This window comes from Hesperophylax consimilis, chromosome 16 (assembly GCF_061612785.1).
Source record: "Hesperophylax consimilis isolate HC1 chromosome 16, BYU_Hcon_1.0, whole genome shotgun sequence".
In the NCBI taxonomy this organism is placed as follows: Eukaryota; Metazoa; Arthropoda; class Insecta; order Trichoptera; family Limnephilidae; genus Hesperophylax; species Hesperophylax consimilis.
The window spans coordinates 23,921,412-23,943,973 of record NC_142851.1 but is presented as its reverse complement, the minus strand read 5'-3'; the positions used below and the strand labels follow the sequence as shown (position 1 = coordinate 23,943,973).

Below are 22,562 nucleotides of genomic sequence, written 5' to 3'. Positions count from 1 at the left end.
TAAAAGATTTTTAAAGTTTTTACACATTTCTGTGCAGGATTCTAAAGAGAAATTTGGCGTCTCCTAAGGAACATACAAATGAATATTGAAGAGTTAGTACGCTATTGAATACTTTTATATAAAACTGGTTCAAATTAATAAAGTTAATAAAGTTTTATAGAGAAATGTAAATATTGTTTAGTAAATAATTTTGATGCACAACTCTAAGTCATAACTACAACGCTCAATCTTTAACATAATATCACTTTTCTACGGGAAAATAATATTTTAATGAAAAATGTATTAAAAAAAAATCTTAATATAAGACTTTTACTTGCTTAAACAAAAACTTACTTCATATCTCCCGTTGCCGTATCGTTTCCAGACCCTTGAACTGAGTGAACTCAAAGTTCTTTCTTCGAAGAAAAAAAATCTAATATTAGAGGTAAAACAAAGAATAAGTACTTATGATTTTTTGAGTCATTCAAAGGTTTCTTATAACATATACAAACCTAATAAGTATAAAAATTTCATTCCTTTGTCAAACTATAACTTAGTTTCCTAGTTTCATTTTTTCTCAGTAGGCAATTCGAAACACTTTGTGCCAATGGAGTGAAAATCAAAAAATGTTTGTTTTCTCGGAAACAATTCACAAAATTTTCAATTTTCCCTTTTCGGAGAAATTATTTTCCATTGAAAGTAACGCCTCGGAGGGAAACCGTTTTCAATTCCAGCAAGAACATTTTTTTGCACAATTGTGTACGTATACATTCGTTTAAGCCGTTATTTTAGAACTTCATTCTAGAAGCAAAAATACTTTCATAAATATATATATTCTGATACACAAAATTAAATTTGCAACTTATTTTCGTCATAATTTTCTCACTTTTTCGTTAATTTTACGAAAAAGTCAAATTCTCTAACGTCATTCTTTATTGAAAAACTCACGTTTCACTATCAACAAATACAAATAATGATGAAAATATTCAACCATTTCATCTTACTAAAGAGACTAGAACAAATAGGAATACATGGAGACTTATTGCGCTGGCTGAAATCATATTTATATAATAGAGTAACTTCTGGAGTACCACAGGGGTCAAATCTTGGCCCCCTGCTTTTTCTTATATTCATAAATGACCTTGGCTCGAAATTAAACCGTGATTATGCTTTTTTCGCCGATGATCTTAAAGTTTTTCATAAAATTAAGTCTGTTACCGATCATCTAGTGCTACAAAAGGATCTCGATACACTTAATAACTGGTGTACTGTCAATGATATGCACTTAAATGTTGAAAAATGTTACATTTTAAACTTTACTCGAAATAAGGTTATAAAGAATTTTTCCTATTTCATTAATAAGATTATTCTTAAGAAAGTGTCTTCTATAAGAGATCCAGGAATTACTCTTGGTTCTAAATTCATATTTGATTTACATATTAATGACAATAAGTCCAGATCACTTAAAAATAATAACTAAACCTTTTAAAGATCCTCAATCAATTCTAACCCTTGACTATGCCTTAATTAGAAGTAAACTTGAATATGGAATCACTATTTGGAATCCACATTATTGCAAGTATGAAAACATTATAGAATCGGTTAAAAAAATGCTTACACTATTATCTTTCAAATGACCATCTTAGATCGTACGACGCACGTCGCGGTCGTGAATACTTTAAGATTAATACACTTAAAATAAGAAGGCAATTGACTGACCTAATATGTTTGCATAAAATTATCCACGGACATCTTGATACATCATTATGTTTTAGAAGTATTGAAATAAATGTACCCAATTCCCATTGTTTAAGACGCCATAACATTTTTCACCTGAATATTTTCAAAAATAATATCGCCTATTTTAGCCCTCTGACCCAAATGTGTAGATTGTACAATAAGATTGAGTGTGCTGAAGTAGATATTTTTGTCGATAATTTGTTTGAATTCAGAAAAAAAAATCTGCTCTTGTTAAATAATATGTTGCACTGATTATATTATGTATTACTTGCGTCTCTTACTTTTCTGAAATATTTGTATTTCATATTTATTTTGAATTTTTTTTTTTTTTTTTAAATTATAATCTTTATTAAGGTATATGAGAATAAATGTGTCTTTGTATGTGTATTTGTATGCTGAGTTTTTATAACTGGATTGTTCTCACGTAAGTGAGATCGTCTGTAAAAACCCGGTATAAATAAATAAATAAATAAAAAACAAGAAAATTGTGACAAACATATCAATTACACACTAATAGAAGGATCTTTGGTATTGGTAAGTAATAATCTCATGAAATAGAAAGACCATTGGGTTAATTTTAACCCATAATTTGCTTGGAACGTGGCATGGTGAAAGACGTTGGAATTTTAATATCTTTGTGTGGTATGCTTGGCTGGAAAAAGAATCAGCGGTCACCAGGAGATGATATTAGCTGATGACCTAAAGAGAACTTTTGGTTTCGGATGTTAATAGACTCTACCAACTGGGAAAACTGAAGTCATTATTTGATTGAGGCCTGTATTCATTTTTATTTTTAATAATATGTTTACATGGTACATAATTCATTTTACATCTTGGGTTTTTTTTACTACTCTTCCATTGAAAGCATTTGCTTGTGTATGGAAGGGGAGTGTACATAAATGTTGTTGTTAGTTAGTACTTAAATAATTCATTGTACATAAATGTATGTTTGCTGTAGTATTTTTTTTGATAGTAGTGAAGGATAATATATTAATATGATAAATTTTAAAAAAGGAAAGGAAGTTATGGAAAATTAAGGATATTTGTGAGTTTTTTTTTTCAGAATATTTTTAAAGTGTCTCTTGACAGAGAGCAGTATTCGGGTTTTATCATTAATGCTTCTGATTTCTTCTGGTAGACGATTGAAAAAAGTTCTTCCCTGGTAAGTATAATGATGTTGTGCAAAAGACGTATTTAGTTTTGGGCATAGAAAAACATGTCTAAGTCGCGTTCTGTTTTCATTTGAAAATTGATATTTATCTTTTTCTTTTATAATTTGGATTAATGAGTTTTTAATATATAGGTCTTTAAATGTAAGTACTTGAAATTCTTCAAACAGGCGTTCTGTTGGGTAGTCAAAGGATTTTTTAAATAAAATTTTAATAATTGTTCTTTGTATAATTTCAATTGGAAGAAGGTTACATTTATACGCGGATCCCCAACTAATAATAGCGTATTGTAAAGTGGATCTAAGAATTTTCTTTAATATATATATTATACAATCAAAGGGACTTTTACACCCATAATTATGATATACATAATAATAATGGGCAACGGTAATCATTGAGCAAATTTTAGCTAATACAAATTTGTACAACCCTTTAGTGATACAGAAAAAAAAATTATTATGTTTAATTTAGTAATTATTTAAGGGGTGTACTGCGACCAACCGACGATTTTATATTAATTCAGTTTCGAAAATGCACGTTTCAGTAATTCACAGCTTTGTACCTCATGGCTGTTGTCTTACATTTTGAATAAAGCCGATTAAAAAGGTATTCAGTTTTCAGTATTCTATGTACGTTGGTACATTCAATTTATTTTATCTCAGACTTGTCAACTAATGTCAGGACCTTGACTTTTTTGTGGTCTTAATGATTGTCAGTGCTTACGTAAGTAATATTTTTTTATTTATATGACATAGTCGTTAAATCCGTCAAAAAATGTCCCTGTCTTGACTTGACATTATCTTTATTGTTTTTATGCTTTTATGTCAAAGCTGTAAATTTTTAAATTATCCTATAGTTTAACATCTCTTCGTGTCATATGTTATATGTTCTAATTGGACATTGTCCGTTAATAAATAAATAATAACCTGTCTCAATGGGAAAAAGATTCAGATTCCAGGGAGCAACATTTAATTATCATGCATCTTAATTCATGGGACTGGCTTACTGTCAAATAAAGAAGAAATGGGAGAATGGAAAAAAACTGTATGCATACCGACCTACGCACTGAGAAGCACGGAATTCATCACTATAGGTATTGTGTAAAAACCAAGAAGGTCCAATAGATGCAGGTAACTAGATAGCATATTATATTATCTCGTATATGACTTTAACACCGTAAGAACAGACGATATTCAAGAGCCAAGTGGCAACATCTAATAGGTATGTGAATATTCAAATGTTTTTCTAGGCTTGCTAGCTTAGAATGTAAATGCACGCAAGCATTATCTATGATAATTAATTGTACGGTGAAAAAATGTTGTCCTTGGTCTTGGTCGTTAAAAATATTTTCTATTAAAAATTTTTTAAAAGAATGGCGTAGTATTAGGTTTTTAACAGAACATTTAAATTTAGTGGCATTTAAAAAAATCTGATTTCTAAATTTTCATGAACATTTTTAATTTCTTCTCCGACAATTATTGTAAAGTCACTTTGTGGCATCATTTTTAGTGATAAAACAATTATTTACCAAAATGCAAAACACCTAAGTTTTATTATAACAAATAATTTAGTTAGAATAAAAAGAGAAAAAAAAATATACGACAAATTTGTAGTATGGTATACTATAATAAAAGTCTTACCTCAAAAAATACCGGTAAATCTCAGAAGATCACTCCTTGAAACTTTACGAAAGATACATTCCACTCACTTCTTGAATGAAACGTCAGAGTATAATAACTCATAGATGAGTACAATAAAAATCACATCACTTTCGCGCCATATTCATTCCAACACAATAGCAAGCCAACGCGCCAAGAAAAAAAAGTATGTTTTTTTAAACGTTTTATATTTTATTAATTTTTATCTATTTTTTCATGTATTTTCAGTTTCACCGGAGAGTGGACATTGCCAGACTGAACCGGCTTTCCAACTAACGAGAGCTTGGAGAAGTTGATATGGAGCTCGGGAAAGTCCGTTGGTGTTCGGTTGTGCTCGGTTTTCTTGCCTCTACTCCTCCAGCTAGAAGGTAAAATAGCTACGCCATACAATACTCGGATTAGGCCAAGATAATAATATTCTGTCTCGCAGTGAAATAATTTATAAGCGCTTACATTAGACTCTTTTCTACCCGCCTGGTTACGTACGAGCACTATAAACGATTCATGAGAGATGGTAAAAGATCTTAAAATTTCTGTAATTACCTATTTCAATAAAACAGTGTTTTTTTTCTTTTCAAAAGTTGACACAATTGAAGGATTTGTTAAAATAACGCTACATCTCTGAAATTTTAGATCTGAAAGCAAAGTTGGGGGGGAGGGATCCTTTCAGCTTTGCAGCAGAAACAGAAAGAAACATTTACTTCTTGCTTTCTTCTACTATTATTATTATCTTTGTCAAATGTAGCCTACTTATTCATTTCGAGATTTGAAGATACTCTCAGTATCGCCCTGGTTGGTATAAGATCACCGTTGGGAAGCGAAACATTGCTTGAATTGGCATTGGCCGTGTTTGGTGACCAGATCTAAATAACCAGGTACTTTCCGACCTTTCTCTCCTTCATTTCCTTCCTATTCTCCTAACATTTAGCCCCACAACATACCCCAATCGGGGGTGCCATAGTCTCACTGGCTCCAGACGATTGGGATCAGTTGGTCACTTGATCACTTTTGTGGGGTTTAAAAATAATATAATTATACTTTCTTGTTCATATTTATACTTGCTTATCTACTTATATATCATATTTAAAATCAACAGTTCCTATCTTCTTCTAGTATGCGCTTCTATCGGAGTCCGGCTATTATCTGGGAGTTACTCGTTTGACGCGTTTTTCCGCAATCTATTGTCATCAATTTTTAACCAATATTTCAAACGAATTTCCATCCAAAAATAAATGGGTTAATATAAATTTAACAATTTTGTAAAAAGAAACAGGTGTTTGACAGAAACGATTTAATAACACTCTGTGAATCTCAGCTCGAGATTTGACGCAACTGACGGATCTATCCTAATAACAAAAATGCCCTAAATCATCAATCTTAGGCCAAGTTGCTTTGATCATTATAAGATGAATGATTTAATATAATAGAAGATCTGACACGTCTTGGACACCACCTTAACACTTATTTAAGTAAAGCTAACACATGGATAATACTTACAAATATCACTAGTGTACACATTGTTAGCGTTTCATTGCAATTTCAATTTCAATTTTTTTGTGAATACCAAACAAGATTCCATCTACCGGATCTAATAAAACTGTGGTTTTGCCAATTTGTAACATGTTGTGCAATTCAAGGAGTGGCGCGGGCGAGGGGAAAGAGATGGGTAAAAAAGGTTGGGAAATGTCTGGCTATTCAACAGTAGCGTGTATCTGACAAAAGGTAGGACGTGTGTATTGTTTTTTTTTCAATTATTAAATAAGAGAAAATTAGAAACACACTTTTTTGGATGCGAGATCTACTGTTCACAGAACTAAATAACATTTAATCACCTCCATCATGTGCAACGGGTAAATTGCTTTACTTCAAATATCCGAGAACACTTATTAGGACGGGTTGTTTCGGAGAATTTGAACAATTCATCAAATTTCAACGTTCATTTACGGGTTCTGTGAAAGTCCTATTCAAATTCTGTTATTATATCATTATAGGCTAGTTGCTTGACAGAACTGAAATAAAAACAGAACTTGAAAAAATCTTTCACAGAACCTGAAAATAAACGTTAAAATTTGATGAATTGTTCAAATTCTCCGACACAACCCGTCCAACTTTGACAATTTAAAAAAATCAACCCGTAAACAACAAAGTTTTAATTATTTTTATAAGCAATAATTGTTCGCCTGAAACACTCATCCACATTGAAAAAATCTCCTGATAAAAAATACATGACGCCAACGGGACTCGAACCCGTGTCCATTCGATTTCCGGTCGAAAGCTCTGACCACTGAGCTATGGGGGCTTATTTCTTACCCGAGAAAATATTCAATATATGCTAGTGTTTCATTCAACAATTACTGCTTTTTTACATTTTTTCACCTGAGAACAACCAACTTTATTTTTATATGAGAAAGGCATTGTAAGTGCTAAATCTCTAAATAAGCCCCCATAGCTCAGTGGTCAGAGCTTTCGACCGGAAATCGAATGGACACGGGTTCGAGTCCCGTTGGCGTCATGTATTTTTTATCAGGAGATTTTTTCAATGTGGATGAGTGTTTCAGGCGAACAATTATTGCTTATAAAAATAATTGTTATCCTTTGTGCTATGCATAAATAAAATCTTGTCTTTAAAACATTAATTTATCAAAAAAATAATAACAAAGTTTTGTTACTAAAATACATATATTTTCTATTTTCGATCTAGTTGCGCCATCTTCGCCGGCTAGTGACAAATTTTTAAGATTTTTTTTTATTTTTTACTGTGGATTGAACCTTTCTGCTGAAAACTGCTGTGAACTTTTAAAATGTCTTGTAAAACTTAGGATATATATTTGTATATGTTTTCTTTAGTTTGATGAAGGATTGTACCTTTCTTCCCAGAGACTGGAGTCAACCGCGATAACAACCTCAACAAAGGCCGATCTTGTCGATGTCTAATTTCAATAAGTTATTCTTTATTACTCCTATTATTTATACATTTTTTTCATGTTAGCGCGCTGCCTTCAACATTTACATATTTCCATTTACATATTTCCTTCTCAACCCATATTCTTCTTATTTTTGAACGCTTATTACGTAGCCTTAAATGTCACCTTTCCTTACTACGAGAAGTACTTATTTACCACTCTAGTGTACTACGTATAGAGTGTACACGTGTACACTAAACAGCTTCTATTTGAATCACGAGCAGGTGAGGTAGTGAAGCAGAGATGAAATCTGTCAAAAACACTCCCTAATGATTGCCGTCACAATGCTACTTTAAAATCACGTGGACCTACAACGTGAAACCTGCCACAGCAGTAACAAACAACGCAATTCATTCCCGGCAAACCATGTTAATAAAATGAAATAATAATTTTTCAAATAAAAGTCCACAATTTTTTTTTTTTTTTTCTTTATTTATAAAAATATATTTGGATACAGGTTTTTTAGATGCTTTTCGACTACCACACTAGACACATGTCCGTATGTAGTCGAAATTTGTGTATGATTATATAAATGTAATACATGATTCATTCAGTTTTAAAATAGGTATAGGTTAAATAGGTTTAACTGATAATAAGAAAGAGATGAAAATAAAGATAAATTAATTAATTATTTAAAAAATAAATTTAAACAGAATTGAAATGAAAAAAAATAATAGTAAAGCAAATATAAAGAATAATAAATTTATTAAGCTCGTATAGAAAAAATGTATTCACCAAGCTTTATTTCATATAGTAATGTAAAATTTATTTAATCAGTGTTATAACGCATGTAAAAACAGTCAGCCTTACTAATAAACGTAGTGTAAATTTTATACGATTGATAAATAACCGTGTACGTAAAAACCCTAATAATAAACAAAAGATGACCGTTCGGTGGCTGAGTTGACATCGCGTTTGGGTCCCACCCAGGCGTAATGTGTTTAATTCCTCGGCTCGCTAAGTCCTCCAACACAACACAAGCAACATTTTCCGCTTACTGTGGGGGTAGTAGGAGATTTTCAAATATTGTCAGGTTATTCGTAACCAGGGAATATTTGTTTTTCTTTAAAACAAAAAAGGCGACTAAACCGATATTATTTTTTTAATGATAAACTAACATTTATAAGACAAGGTTTTATGCATGGCATAAAGGATAACACATAATTATAAGCAATAAGTAGTCATCCGAAATACTAATACAAATTGAAAAATAAATTATTAATATTATTAATATTTCAATTTGTATTAGTATTTGTAAACCGATATTATTTAACAGCCATAAAAAAAGTGTACATCGTTTATATAACGGAAGAGGGTAGTTTATTTGCTGTCTAAATTTACAATTTCTCATAGAATTTTAGAATATTTCTAATGTATTTTTAATTGTGCCGTATATTTATTCCTGTTGAAGATGTCGTAGAAATAAACACCATTTTAGAAACTAGACAAACTTGCATTTTCGATTTTTGTATCTGAAATATACATTAAATTTTATTAATTTTAATATTTTATATCATGCGTGAAAAAAATTTAAAAAAAAATCGCAAACATTTTTACTCATAACAATTATTTAACAGTACACAAAATTTTCAAAACGCGTTCCTTTTACTTGATCTGTAAGAAAACTGTCACTTCGCTGAGGCCCCCATTTTACAATTATATGTGAAAAATCGCCCTCTTAAATGAACAGTTTTGTATGTATGTTAAGTTAAACGAATTTAAATTAAACATTAAGAAATAAAATAAAAGAAATAAAATAAAATAAATAATATAAAAGATATAAAATAAAATACATTAATGAAATTTTATTATTTTGGGTAGTAATAAAAACTAAGCAATATGTGTGTAATTATTATTTCGGTTGTGTACGATATTGTGTACTATGTAGGTAATTTTTTTTATCTATTAAGATTTATTTTTGTAATACATCTGTGTTGGTTCTTTAACCCATATATTATTTTTTTTCGTATATTTTTTTTTGTTTTCCTCATATTATTAAACGATTAATTGCCCGGTGTTTGTAGTGATTTTGTTCAAAGCTTGTGCTTATCGACAGAGTTTTTATTTTTTTGTATGTACGCTCGTCTAACTATTAGTGTTATTTTTTGTTTGTTGAAATATAGTTTTTTGGTCAAAAATGTATTTTAGTAATGTTTTTTCGTATATTTGGCGTTTATCTAATACCTTAAGGTGCTGAATATTTGGTCACTGTCAGCCTTTCTATGTTTTTTTTTTTAATATTACCTTTATGATAGTTTTCTGTGTAATTTCCAAATAACCGACAGCTGGGATTGTTGCATCATCCCAAACAATTATACCGCATTCTTAATGGATAGGCAAAGTCCATAGTATATTGTTTTACTTTGAATATGTTTATGTTCAGGATAATGTGTGTTGTTTGGAGGAGTTTATTTGTGTTGTGTATATGATGTGTTCATCTGAGGTAATTGTCTATTGTGATTCCAAAATATTTTATTTGGTCAGTTTTTTCTATATAATTATAGAGAATTAATATTATAACAATAGCCAAAGTTTTTAAAATGCTAGATAGTATATAGTACAATATTTTGTTATCCAATTTCAGGGATATAATTTTCTTTTTGAATTTTTCGTATACCTTAATTTTGTTTTTGGGCAATAATATATTGTAGCATTTTACACCTAAATACGAGTAGTGGTGGTAATCCGTGGTCGTTCGTGATATTGGGATGGCTATTAGGCCCTTTGTTTTGCCCTTCTATTGCTTAAACTATCTAAGGAGTGAACTTTATTGATGAATTATTCATTATAAATTTGATATGAGGCGTTAATTGTATACAATTTTGTGATAGTTGGTACATTAAATTCCCGAAATATCACTAAAGTCGTATAGTTTCCTAAGGATGATTTTAACAATAGTTCTTTGAATTGTTGGGCTGTAAGGTATCTTTAAAGGCCCCTCCCACCCAATAATGCCTTACTAAAAAAAGGAAGGACGTATTAATGCATAATAGAAAATTTTGATAGTTTTCTGGTTCAGTATTTTACGTACATATGTTATAAAAGACAGAGATAAGTTTTCTTATTCTTTCCTCTGTGAGGTTGATATGGTTTTTCCATGGAACATTTTTTATCGATAAGGATTCCGACATATTTAACATATATGATTTAGTATAGCGCAGTCCGTATTATATGTAATGTCATTAATACAATTTTTGTAATTAATGGTTTTGGAAATTGAATTTTATGGCATATCTTGTAGATAGAATGGAATATAATAGGTTTTTTCCTGTGTTGAGTGATAATAGATTGTTATCGAACTATATTTTGAGAAACCCAAAATTTCATCTTCACTTAGTGTGTGATTTAATTTTACCTTTTGACTTAGATAGCTTTGTAACCAATACCTAACCTTGCCAATAATACCGGTGTCTATAATTTATTAATTAGTTTTGTTTGTGAGATACTATCAAATGCCTTACGTTAATATTAGTTATCCAATGCATGATATATAGTTTTAGTTAGTTTTGCAATGGCATCATGATTACCTGGTTTTTCTCTAAATCCAAATTGGCTAGGATTAAGTATCTTCAATAAAATAAATATATTGTTTTTTCACAAACTTTTCAATTTTCAGACAAGAAATATAGTTTAATAATTGATATTTCGTTGGGGCTGAATAATTTAAAAACAGGAGTTACAATTACAACAGGAGTTGTTATTTCGTCTATTCCCGGTGCAATGTTGTTTTTCTTCTTTCGTAGTTTAAAGATATTCAAAGAATACTTGCGTATGAATGAAGTACATAAACGAGAGTGTGCGGTTTTTTCGTATTTGCGTCGAACACTACATTCTACATCACAGGTGTGAGTGAGATAAAATATACAGTAATGGTAAAAACATACTGGGTACGTTACTTATGCAAATCAAGATATCTGTACTGAGTAAACATTTTATATGGCAATAGAAGCTTTATAAATACACTTTTCACACGCAACGCAAATCTACACTTCCATGCCGGCGTGAGACGTTTAAAAATGGAGGGGGTGGTGTCACGCCTCTAATTTAATTTCTCATCTATGAGTGATATTATATTTGCATCTTCTGTTGGTTTGGTTTATTTATAATTGTTTGTTTTGACAGTAGTTGGCTAAATGAAATAATAAACTAAGCTAATCATCCTCAAATAGGAAGACATGACAAGCTATGATTTGCGTCTGCTAAGAATTTAGCTAATGGAGTTAATGTAAAAAAAGTGAAACATATAAAAATATTAACCTAAAAAAAAGAGGTTTAATCAACTAAAGAAACTTAGGAACTAGAGACCACTCGTTGAGTGCGTAGAATCAGTGTGCACGTTGACCTGTGAACGTAGTGATGCAGATGTCACGTTTTTTTTATTCTTTATTCATTTATTTTTTACATCGACTACCTTTACTCGCTTACACTACAAGACGAACACGCAATACTGTATGAGACCATCTTCTGGTATTAGGTTGTCTCTTTTATACTTACGTTCGCTATTTCTCTAATGACGCTGAAAATCTTCGGGAAGCAATCGAAATAATCGTATATTTATAATATTTAAGATTTAAATCTTATTTCTTAGCTTTCATTATTGTTTGTCAAATAATGAAAACATTTTCTTATCACACAAAAAGGCATTTTTGCACTTTTCAAATGTAATTTACTTAGAGGTGGCACACGACCTTACGCGACGCGTGGCAGTTTAGTACTAAAATTACGAAATCTAAATAAATACAATTGTCTCGCTTTTGACTTGCCACTTTGAGATTCCTACAGTACGTCTTCAATTATTTTAACGTCATCACATATTTTCAATTTTTGAGCTACTAAAAACTGTCAGCTACGAACGAAATTGCTTGAAATTCGAGATGGTCGAAATTTCTGATCTTGTTAGAAATTTGAAAGAAAGGGGATCCTCCGCTTTCTCATAATTTCAACTGTATTGAAAATTCAATGGATCTGGAACGTTTTTATCCCGGAACATTTTAATTTATTTTGAGAATCCGTTTCAAAGTTACTTATCTGGATAAAGTTCAGGTTCCAAATCGCAAAAAAGGCCGGAAGAAATAAAAAAAAATAATATAGATCGCAAGAAGAACAGGAAAGCAAGCAGAAATATACCGTATTGCAGTCCGAGACCCTAGGAATACGAATGAAATTCGAATGATTCTAGTCGCTGAAATTGTAGACAGGATTTGTTTTTTCTCTGGAATTTTATTTTCTGTAGTTGATTAACTAGATTGCGTTCTGTGTTCATGTTATCTGGCTACCATACCTACTATACATAACAGGGTGCAACTCGTGCGGCACTGTATCCATTTTACTTACACTTAGAAGGAAATTATGTTATTCATAATCTGTATGCATGATCAAGGTACCTGTTGTCTAATCACCCACCAAATAACTTCAAATAAAAAACACCATAAATTCATTTATTTATTGGAAAATTTGTACAGCGCCGCTTTTGTGAGATATCACCCCAGGGCCGCTTTACTGTTGATGCAGGTATTACAAAAAAATATAAATATTACAAATATAAAATTGAAATTAGGTTAAATAAAATGAAATACAGGAACAGGTGATGAAGTACAGAAACAGGTGACACGAAGATGGACACATTCAAGTATCTACATAATAACATTCTGCTGTTACACGTTTCGTTTTATAATATTCACTACAGTAAAATTATTTGCCTTCGAAAATTAACCAAAGGAAACAAATTTATAAAAAAATATTTTTATAAGATTATTATATTCATGATTTATTGAAGTTTGTTTGCCGTTGACCGATGTTATATTCTTGTTCCTATTAGTGTCAATCACAACCCTACTTTAGAAAACATTCTTTTAACTGTTTCAGTAGTGCACTTATGTTTTCACATGTAGATTATATTTTATGCTTGATAATAACACCATAGGAAATTATTTGATGTGCCTTTTTTGTTTTGGCTTAGATTTCTATAATTCATTTTTATTATGTTTCTACACACAGGGATAATTTTTGTTAATAAGGAAAAAATAGTCATTCATTTAACCCTTTCAAAACTGCACTTCTATTTTCTAATTTAGGTAATATTTTATGCTTGATGACTTAAGAAAATCGTTTAAAGTGTAACATGAATAAATATAAAGGTATATAAAAATAATAATTGGTCCCAGACCAAGCCAGACGAGATCTTTCACTTTATTCGCGATATTTGCCGCGGGAATAAGGATTTCAATCTAGCAGAAAAAAATAGCCGCAATCTTTCAATATAATTTTTCCTTACGCAAAATACGGGTTTTCCTTCATATGCCTTGGGAAGAACACTAATATTGAAAGGTTGAAAACAGCTGAACTAATAATTAACCTTTTTTAACATTTCTTGCGACTTGAAATTTGTATGAAGGTTGACATTAATGTAACATTCCAAGTGGATTAATATTTTCGAACAACTACGTTGACAAGAAAACTATTACAAATTAAATATTCATAATATATAACACAGGAACCACCAAAGAAAACTGTCCATTTGGCTTTGTCTGGAGAAATCTTATTTTTATTTATTAATAGTTATAAAACATACAAACAAACCTATAGATAATTTTTCTGTGTCAAGACAGACGTAGGAAGTAAGCACAAGTATTAAGATTAACAAGATATTTGAGTTTAATCCCATAATAACAAATGTAGTATTTGCATGTAAGTGTTCAGATATTATATTAATAGGAAGCTACAAGCCAAAAATGTGTATATTCTTGGTATGCCTTATATCGTAGGTAATAGGCATTACAATCGCTTGACAAACAGAGTCTAGAAACTTTCCGTTTCAAGCAAAAAACTGGTTTTTATTTATTTTGTAAATAATTTTATAAGAAAGCAAAAAAAATAATCAAGTGAAACTGTTACAGATAATTTTAGGTATAATACTGTATTTTTTAAAAGTTGTTTCCTTTTTGCGTTCATACATTTCTATTGAAAAAAAATTTTTTTTAGTAGTTTGCATTTATATTTTTTATTGAGTAATTTATTTTTTATTTGTATTCTACTCAAGCGAAGCGATAGGAAGACCTTCAATTTATTTAAAGTTTATTTTTTTGGTAAACATAATGTAGACCAATTCGTTATAAAGTTAATCAAAATAGTGATTAATTCGCATTAAGGTTTGCCTTAAGTGGAACGGCTGCCCGACCTTTTTCGTACAAAATTTGGTTTCAGGCAAGAATAAGGAAGTTGAGTCCATTTTTTTTATTTTTTTTATCAATGTTCGCATTCAAACTTAAATACTGGTATTTTTTTTTTTTTTTTTAAGTTTTTTTTCATAGTTAAATTAATTTTCAAAGTTTAAATTTTATTAAGCCCGCCAAAACGAGCGGAATCCGAGCGGTAACAGGCGGGGTGTAGTGTGACGTCATTAGAACTGTGAAAACCACGTCGCTTAAGCATTATGTATGGAAAAAAATTTAATTCTTCAACAAGGAATTCCAGTAATTTTTTTACCAATGTTAACCGTCTATTATAATTGATGTTATTAAAAAAAAAAAGAAAATTGATTAAGATTTCATAGTTAAATTAATATTTTAAGTTAGAATATTTGCTTTTCACGCCCGATACGGTACTTGTACGGTATCGCCGTCGCTACTTGTTGACGTTCCCCGCGCGAATTCAGGACCACCGCGCAGAAAAGTAAAGACCAAAAGTAAAATAACGGTTTACAGCCCAGTTCACTGTGAGACTTTTCTGAGCGGCCGGCGGCCTGAAGTGTATCACATGCTTTGTGACATGTATAATAATAAAAACATCTAAGTTATGCAATAAACAACATATTATTATAAAGCACTATACGAATATGTATCTTTAGAAATCCATTTCATATAATAATAATAACAAATACGTACATATATTTGACAAACCCAAATAAACCTTTGGCCTATACACCTCTCTCGTCTAAATCGACCATCTCTCATGTAATAGAAAGAGATGCACCATAGGTGTTCCGTTGTACGTACAAGTCACGACACATGTGACGACAGAATTCTTTCGACCAATCGTGGAGCGTATACAGTATATTGCTATTGAATGCTTTTTCAAGAACGTTTAACTAATTGTAAAAATAATAATATAGAAATATATTTATATATTTAGAATCGATATTTTTTGATCTACATGAACATATTTTTTAAAAGTCAAAATATTTTTCACTCAACTTCCTTATTATTAAATTTTTAAAAAGAACACACAATATTTCAAAATGTTTACAGCCGTGGTTGTCCGTCGCGTTTGTATAAAAAAATAAAAATAAAAAAGTACAAAAATGGTTTTTTTTCGTGTGTTTTTTGTTATTTGTTTTTAAGGTGTTATGCCGTGTTGCGCTAACTCCTTCTTTAGCCAACGTTTCGGACAACGTTACAGTGTCCATAATCAAACACTCCAAAAACAAATAGCAAAAATGCTTATGGAGATAATGATTTAAGGAATAATAAAAAAAAAATAAAAAACGTTAAAATAAGTTCATTTTATTTTATTAATGTAATTTCATTATTACATTACAAAATATTTGAATTTTCAATTAAATAATCTTCAATAATTTGTATCTAATCAGTGTGTAGTAGAGTTTATTTTTATGGGAAAAATATTTTATTGCTTGTAAAAAAAAGGTAGAATTTTTAGGTAATCTTTCATAATGTAATAAAGTTGCGTGATGAATTACATACTAGACAAGAATTTAATTAATTCCTTTGTTCAACATATTTTCTATTGTGCTTCAAAACATGTGCTTTGTAAACATTCCATTCTGATTTCTGCTGTGTAACATTTCAAAGAATTTGTTCCTCTCCTTACATGTCAAACCACAAAGTGACTGTTTTCAACAAAATATTAAAAAAAAACTAAATACCTTAATACTTATTAAGAATTTGAAATCAAAAGAATCTAATACACATTGCCGTAAAAACACTATGTAATGTGATTTCCAGATTATTCATAAGTTTTCAATGAAGCATGTGTTTTGATTTGTAAAACGAAAGGTTCTTCTCTCGGTGATGTGATTCAAATAACCATATTACCTTTAAAATTTTGTAGTAATTCGTATTCCATTATTTTAACGGATTCGCGTTTATATAAAATAAAAATAAATTCAACGCCTTATGTAATTAATTTCCATACAGGTATTTTAGTTTGGATTTTTATTTTCAACAGATGATATTATTATTTGAGATTTTCACGGCCAAAAGAATAAAAGTGATTGGTTTTTGGGGTGTTATGCCGTGTTGCGTTACCTCCTTCTTTAGCCAACGTTTCGGACAGCATTGCAGTGTCCATCATTAGATTACACATCTGTCCTGATGATGGACACTGCAATGCTGTCTGAAACGTTGGCTAAAGAAGGAGATAGTGCAACACGGCATAATACCCCGAAAACAAATCACTATAGATGATATTATGAATACATATTTTTTTTAAAGAACAATTACTTTTTTGATTATTTAGTTGTCGGACCCTGTATCAAATACACTGATAAAAGACTTTGTAATTATTGTTCTGTGAATTATTATTACGAACGTTGTGCTTTATTCACTCGTATTCGGTCTATCTACGATATCGGCACTATTTAACGCGAAGAGCCTTCCTTATTCATTTCGTTACACGAATAATAAGCTATCAAATTATCAATTGAATAAAATAATTATCACGTTGACATTTGAATTTTAACTGGGATTATTTGAATTTCGGCTACTTTAATTTTCCTTACAGTTTTATCCTGTGAGTGAAAACGGCGGATATTTTTTTCAAAATGCTGATTCTTACCTATTTATTAGTACTATTATTCTCAACCATAATGGTGAAAACCAATGTAGTGGATATTTTACTACCCAGTATAGATATTAAAATTAAAATAGAAATCGCAACTTGCGTTTTGAAGATTGTAGAAAAATACATTGGACATTCTAAAATGCAAGAGTTCAGAGGAAATATCTATCAAATCAAAACAAGCCGTACAACACCGACGACTCAAAAATATCTACTCTTAAAAATACACGAAAGTGGAAACATCTCAGTCATTAACGTAGCCATAAAAAATAAATCATTGGATACCTCAAACCTAATAGATAAGATTACAATATACGTAATTGTCCTTGAAAAACCCGAAGATATTTCGGATGAAATCATTGTTTTGATGAAACATCCCAGTTGGAATCCAAAAACCAGATTCTTTATTATTATTAATGATGCCGAGTCTGACGTTTTAATGATATTTAACATCCTAAGGAAATACAGAGTCTTGGATTCATATGTTATCCTGATAACTCCCAATGATGGGAAGGTAGAGTCATTCACCTGGTTTCCATTTGAAGCTGGTAGCTGTGGAAAGATAGCGAAGAAAGCAACCAAGCTGGACGTTTGCGTGAATGGAGAATTGAACCAACTAAATGCAGGGCAAATCAAATTCCCAAAACGATTTCAGACACAATGCCCTCTTAAACTTCTGGCCGTCGTCTCCCAACCGTATATTATGCCATCAATTTACAATGCAACTTCTTTAGAAAATAAAGGTATAGAAATCAAATTGTTACAGTTGATGTCAGACAATATAAATTTATCTCTCACTATACATCCACTATTTTCGTATGATGAAGGTTTGATGGAAAATGTATATTCTTCACTAGATCTGGAAGGAGCTGATGTTGTTGCTGGGAACTTATTTCCTGAACTATATACCCCTGACTTCGATAATGTGATCTACTATCTGCAGGATGAACTCACATGGTGCGTACCCGTAAGCCGTAGCTCGAACCTTGTCATTTTGGGAGAATTCCAAATACATTTTTACATATGATTCGTGGATACTCATAGGTGCAACAGCGGTGCTAGTTTCTATAATCGTTCAATATCTCAGTGCCCAAAAAAAGTTTTCGATATCTCTGGCGCAATCTATTCTTACATTACTTTCAGTTTCTTCAATGATGCTGGGAAGAGTTACAAAATTCAAGCATGATAGCAGTTTTCTTAGGTTAACTTTCGTAGGGTGGCTTGTTGTATGTGTGATTACAAATGTTATAATCCAAAGCTCACTGCGAACTTTTATTGTCAATCCTGATACCGAGAAACAAGTTGAAACTTTTGATGATATAACTCAAACTACACTATCTTTTGGCGGGCACGGAATTCACTTATTGAATTTCGAATCATCAAGTGATAACAATAAAGTTTTCACCAGAAAATACCAGATGTGCCAACCTTTGAAGCTTTGTTTAGACAAGATTAGGCAAGGAGACTTTGCCATCGCTGCTCCACGGAGTTACATGAGGTTCTACCAGCAGAAACAATTAGCCAACATGTCTCGCACCGACATCCACTGCTTTCTAAAGAACCCGTGGAAGACTTACAACCCAATGATATTCGTTTGGAAACATTATCCTTATCGTTTCAGGATGCAAAGCATCGCCGACAGAATTTTCGAGAGCGGACTACTATTTAAATGGTACTCCGAAATAATTACGCATAAGTTTCAGAAATCTGATGAAGCCATTGCAAGATCAAACAATAAACCTTTGAATGTGAATGAATTTAAGGCTTTGGGTTTATTTTATGCAGCCTCAATTTCTCTCAGTGTTCTTATATTTGTTTTAGAAATGGTTAATTCAAAAATAATAATATAATATAATAATTTTGAAAAAAATCCGATTTACAAAATAGCAAACATAATCCTAAAAAAAAGTTTTGTCTTTAAAATTATGTATCAGTGTCAGTAGATCACCGCCAGTGAAATTTCAATTGACCCTCAGAAAAAAATCACACTGAATCAAACTGTAACATCTAGCGGATGCCACAGGCTCTGAAAACTCACCGAATTACGATAATTTTAAAAATAAACTGCCAAAAATTCAAACTAAAAAAAAGTCCCGTAATATTAAATATATTTCGTTTAGGTCTATAAATTGGTCTTTAACTTTCCCGAAGCCAAAAAAAATTAACATCTGAGAGTTGGCAGTTATGATCTGGTGTTTTTAGATGCATAGTTCGTACTCCTCCTATTGGTCTTTGATGCCTTCTATAACAGATTTTATTTTAGGCTTTTCTGTCATGTTAATTTACCTCTTAATTAATAATTATTAACTAATAATCACGTATTTAGATTTAAATAAAAATATATGTATCGGGTACATGCAACATCTCATCTAAACTCGACTGCGATCCTCCATATAATTTTGGAACTTGCCCATTTTAACAAAAATAATAATATTAACAAAACCATAAATTATCATGTAACAAGATAATTTTTTGAGTTATATTATGCTAGTTCTAATTTCCTCGTAGGGAGAGTTAAAGTAAGCTATGTTAAAATACAATATTGCGGAATTTATAAGTACCTGTATAATGTATGTGTTTGGTGTTAAACTATTTCTCGTGAAGCGAATAAAAAAAATAGTTTTCCAAAATATAACAACACACAAGTGTAAAATTTATTTTTTAAAGTTACGGTATATAATGGGCCTTACTAATAAACATGTTTTTATTTTTGCACAAATGACAAACAACCCTTAAAGTTGAGTACATTTTTTTACATACGGCGTGACATTTTATTAGTTTTTTAATTCGTTTTGGTGGCGGATTAAATGAACTATTTACAAGAATCAATAAAACCGCTGTACATTCTCATAAAATTAGTCCTTTTGCTAATTATGCTTTAATTTTTTTGAGAATATACAGTAATTTTTAAATACATAGTTTGCGAAATAAATAATAGTTAATTTCTTTGAATCTATAATAATTCAGTCAAGACTGTTCTATTTAAATAATTTCATGGAACTTTATTTGTTAAGGCTTAATAAATGCCTCAAGCGCTCCACCCCACCCTATACCGCCTTATATGCGGCCGGGCGCGGTGGTGGGGATGATACATTGTACTACGTAGATAGCCTGCTCGTCTATCTCTAGAACGTTGTATTGGTTCATTGTCCTGTCCTGCAAACACCAGTCCACCCTAGGACACCATTGTCCGGACATTCCGCTACGGACCATGGGTTCTGGATAATACCAATTTGTCCTGTCCTCGTGTAAACTAGGCATAACCCACGCGGTACTGTATCCTCTATACTTAAACCTAAAAGGAATATTGTGTTATTCACTATCAGCATGATCAAGGTACTTGCAGTCTAATCACCATAAAGCTTCCAATTTTTAATAAATAACCACTATAAATTAATTTATAAGTATTTGCATATTAACATTCTGCTGTTTAATAATTAATTATAATTTAAGCTGATGTAAATAAATTTTAGTAAATTTACCAAAGAAAAAAATATTAGTTTATTATATTAAAGATTTATTTTTGTTTGCTTGCTGTCGGACAATGTCATATATTCCCTTATATTTAACAAGTTGGTACCTACTTTAAAAAACGCTAATTTGACCCTTTCAGTACTGCACTGATTTTCACATACTATATAATATTTGTTTAAATTTTTATACATTTTTTGTTTTGTTATACGTTAGATATTGTTTTTTATCAGGTTTTATTAGATTTGGTCATCACATTATCACATTATTTTCATTAATTCAGAGTTAACTCTGATATAACCGATTGATTTAATTTAATTATTACATTGTTACTTTCAATAAAATCATAAAATAAAACCAAATAATTAATTTATTTAGAATGACTACATATGACCACACGAGTGCCATTTATATAGATGTATTTTTTTGACTGTCATAGAAAGAAGAAAGAAAAAATATAGTTTAAGATTACATAAGAAAAAAAAAATCAAATAAAAAGAGTATACAAGTATAATATAGTAAGCTGTTGATGAAACCAGTGAAATAAAAACCAAAACAAAAAAACTTATTATACAGTGACCTTTTTTAAAATATGTATTGATTCAGTGTTTTATTTGTACAGTTTTAAACTTCAATAGAGGCATATTAAAAACATCAGCAACATTAGCATAAGAGTTACCAATGGTGTGTAATCTATTTATTACAAAATAATAAGCTGAGATCGTGTATAGTTGTCACAAAAATAGGCAACATTAATATATCAGGACCATTCAACTGATACCTTCCAATTTAATATAAAAAATATTAGAATAATAATAATAATGAATCCCAGTCCAAGCGAAATAGGAGCCGAAATGGGAGCCTAAACGGGATCTGTCACCATATTTGCGGTATTTGTCGCGGGAATAAGGAATGCAGAAATAAGCAGAAAAAAATAGCCGCCGTTAGGAATATCCTTCACAAGAATAGAATAATCCTTTTTCTATGTCTACAAGCGCAAGTAACGGAACTGTTTGTCTCACAAAATCAAGGGACATTTTTGTTATCCTTATGGTGCCTTCGAAAGAACACTGGTATTGAAAGGGTTAATAGCTTTATCCCTACAAGCCTCGGAAGAAAATTACTAGCCACTAACATCATAATCCATCAGAGGCTCTAACGGATGTTCATACATTAAAAAAAGTATTAGTAGAAAGTTTGAAAAAATACTGGCCAACATGTCTCAACTGATCCACTGCTTTCTGAAGACACCGTGGAAGACTTAAATGATATTTGTTTGGAAGCATTATGCATATCGCTTAAGGATATAGAGTTTTCGAGAGCGGATTACTATTTAAATGGTACTCGGAAATAATTACGCATAAATATCAGAAATATGATAAAGCCATTCCAAGATCAAACAATAAACCTTTGGATATGAATGAATATAAGGCTTTGGGTCTATTGTAAGTCGCTTCAATTTCTTTCTTTGTTCTTATATTTGTTTTTGAAAATATTATCTTTAACAAAACCTGTTGTTAGAGATAATTTATAAGATTTATGATATTATAAAAATGATCGGTCAAAAATTCAAACCACTGAACGTCCAGCAATATTTTTTTTAGAATTAAACTTTTTATGTCTATACTCTGGGCTAGCTCTGAAATAAGATTTTTTATTTCTATTATCTCTTTTTATGGACATGTCTTTCTGAAAAGACGGGTTTCGATCTATTTCGATCGGCCTCACCATTGACCCATACCTCAAATGGAATATACATACTCAGATCATTGCGAATAAAATTAGGA

General features: G+C 30.8%; 2 protein-coding genes across 2 annotated transcripts in view; one reads left to right on the top strand and one right to left on the bottom strand.

Annotated features, from left to right (window-relative positions):
* LOC149416909 (uncharacterized) overlaps positions 1 to 4,806 on the bottom strand; it is a 178,581-nt gene extending 173,775 nt beyond the window's left edge. The window contains exon 1 of the mRNA XM_089641044.1: positions 4,529 to 4,806. The gene's annotated coding sequence lies outside the window, so the exon portion shown is untranslated. The remainder of the gene's footprint in view (positions 1 to 4,528) is intronic.
* LOC149416907 (neurexin 1-like) overlaps positions 1 to 22,562 on the top strand; it is a 460,023-nt gene that overhangs the window by 106,565 nt on the left and 330,896 nt on the right. The window lies entirely within an intron of this gene.